Source organism: Macrotis lagotis, chromosome 5 (genome assembly GCF_037893015.1).
Source record: "Macrotis lagotis isolate mMagLag1 chromosome 5, bilby.v1.9.chrom.fasta, whole genome shotgun sequence".
Lineage (NCBI taxonomy): Eukaryota > Metazoa > Chordata > Mammalia > Peramelemorphia > Peramelidae > Macrotis > Macrotis lagotis.
The window spans coordinates 117,889,104-117,891,751 of NC_133662.1; the positions used below are offsets into that span (position 1 = coordinate 117,889,104).

The following is a 2,648-nucleotide window of genomic DNA, read 5'->3' on the forward strand; positions in this document are numbered from 1 at the left end:
GTCTTCCCCTATTTTTCCAAAGAATTTATATAGAATTGGAACCAATTGGTCCTTAAATGTTTGATGGAATTCACTTGTGAATCCATCAGACCCTGGAGAGTCTTTTCTTAGGGAGTTCACTGATGGCTTGTTGAATTTCTTTTTCTGAGATAGGGTTGTTTAGGCATTTAATTTCTTCTTCATTTAACCTGAGGAACTTATATTTTTAAATATTCCCCAATTTCACTTAGATTGTCAAATTTATTGGCATGGAGTTGGGAAAAGTAATTCTGAATTATTACTTTAATTTTTTCCTCATTGATGGTGAATTCACCTTTTTCATTTATAATACCAGCAATTTGGTTTTCTTCTTTATTTTTTTAATCAAATTGATCAAGAGGTTTATCAATTTTATTGTTTTTTTTCTTAAAATTAACTCTTGGTTTTATTGAGTAATTCTATAGCTTTCTTGCTTTCAATTTTATTAATTTCTCCTTTAATTTTTAGAATTTATAATTTGGTATTTAATTAAGGGTTTTCAATTTGTTGCTTCTCTAATTTTTTTTAGTAGAAAATTTAGTTCACCGATTTCCTATTCCTCTAAGTTATTCATGTATGCTTTTTTTTACAAGTATCACACTTTTATTAACATTTAATGATCAGAGGACATTTTCACAGAACAGAAAAAAAGACAGACCTAATGTAAAGAAAAAGATAACGTACAAATTAATATTCCTCACCTTCATCTTCCCCATCAGCACTATCTCCTCCAACCTCCTCATAATCCTTCTCCAGGGCAGCCATATCCTCCCGTGCCACAGAGAACTCCCCTTCCTCCATGCCCTCCCCCACATACCAATGGACAAAGGCACGCTTGGCATACATCAGATCAAATTTGTGGTCCAAGCGAGCCCAGGCCTCAGCAACAGCTGTGATGTTGCTCAACATACACACAGCCCTCTGTACCTTGGCCAGGTCACCACCAGGAACCACAGTGGGAGTCTGGTAATTGATGCCAACCTTGAAGCCAGTTGGGCACCAATCTACAAACTGGATGCTACGCTTTGTCTTGATGGTAGCAATGGCAGCATTGACATCTTTGGGAACAACATCACCATGGTAGAGCAGGCAGCAAGCCATGTATTTACCATGGTGAGGGTCACATTTCACCATCTGGTTGGCAGGCTCAAAGCAAGCATTCGTGATCTCTGCTACAGTCAGGTGCTCATGGTAGGCTTTCTCTGCAGAGATGACTGGAGCATATGTGGCCAGAGAGAAATGGATATGGGGATAGGGTACCAGGTTGGTCTGGAATTCTGTCAGATCAATATTCAGGGCACCATCAAATCGGAGAGAGGCAGTGATGGATGACACAATTTGGCTAATAAGGCGATTCAGATTAGTGTAGGTCGGGCATTCGATATCAAGGTTTCTGTGACAGATATCATAGATGGCCTCATTGTCTACCATGACGGCACAATCAGAGTGCTCTAGGGTGGTGTGAGTGGTCAGAATGGAATTGTAGGGCTCAACTACAGCTGTGGAAACCTGAGGGCCTGGGTAAATGGAGAACTCCAGCTTGGACTTCTTGCCATAATCCACAGAGAGATGTTCCATTAGCAGAGAAGTGAAACCAGAGCCAGTCCCACCACCAAAGCTGTGGGAAACCAAGAAGCCTTGAAGACCTGTGCACTGATCAGCAAGCTTCCGAATTCTGTCCAGAACCATGTCAATTATTTCTTTGCCAATAGTATAGTGTCCTCGGCCATAGTTGTTAGCAGCATCTTCTTTACCAGTTATCAGCTGCTCAGGGTGGAAGAGTTGGCGATAGGTTCCAGTTCAAACTTCATCAATAACAGTTGGTTCCAGGTCTACAAACACAGCACGGGGAACATGTTTGCCAGCCCCAGTCTCACTGAAGAAGGTGTTGAAGGAGTCATCTCCTCCTCCAATGGTCTTGTCACTTGGCATCTGGCCATCGAGCTGGATACCATGTTCCAGGCAGTGCAACTCCCAGCAGGCATTGCCAATCTGGACACCTGCCTGGCCCATGTGGATAGAGATACACTCATGCATGATAAAGGTGTGCTGGGGGTCTGCTGAGGGAAGAAGAAATGGAAAGGAGGTCAACACAAGTTTCTCACCAACCGACCTTTAGGAGGTCTCCGGGAGAAAAGTTAATCCATGTATGCTTTTAAAGATATAATCTATCCCCTGACAGCTGCTTTGAGTGAATTCCTAGGTTTTCATATGTTATTTCATTATTGTCATTATCTAGGATAAAATAATTAATTCTTTCTGTAATTTCTTGTTTGATCCACTAATTCTTTAAAATGAAGTTATTCAGTTTCTAATTATTTCTGTTTAGAACTCTTTATTGCCCTCCATGCTATCTTCCCTCTTTTTGTATTTTCCCCCTTTTCCCCTTTATCCATATTCCCCAGTTTTTTGTTTCTGAATACCACCAGCTTAAGTGTGTTTACCCTCCTATATCCACCCTCCCCTTTCTTTCCCCTTTCCTTTTTCCCCTTTTCCCTTCCCTTCTTTCTGTTAGTCCCCCTTTTTCATCCTCTCTCTGTCTCTGTCTCCCCTCCCCTTTCCCCCTTTTAATTCTTGAATGAAATTTTTAAGTTACCATTAATCCAAGTCTGATGAGAACAACATTCAAG

General features: G+C 41.0%; 1 pseudogene; it reads right to left on the reverse strand.

Annotated features, from left to right (window-relative positions):
- Window positions 1-609: 609 nt before the first annotated feature.
- LOC141489851 (tubulin alpha-1C chain pseudogene) lies at window positions 610-2,082 on the reverse strand (annotated as a pseudogene).
- Window positions 2,083-2,648: the final 566 nt, after the last annotated feature.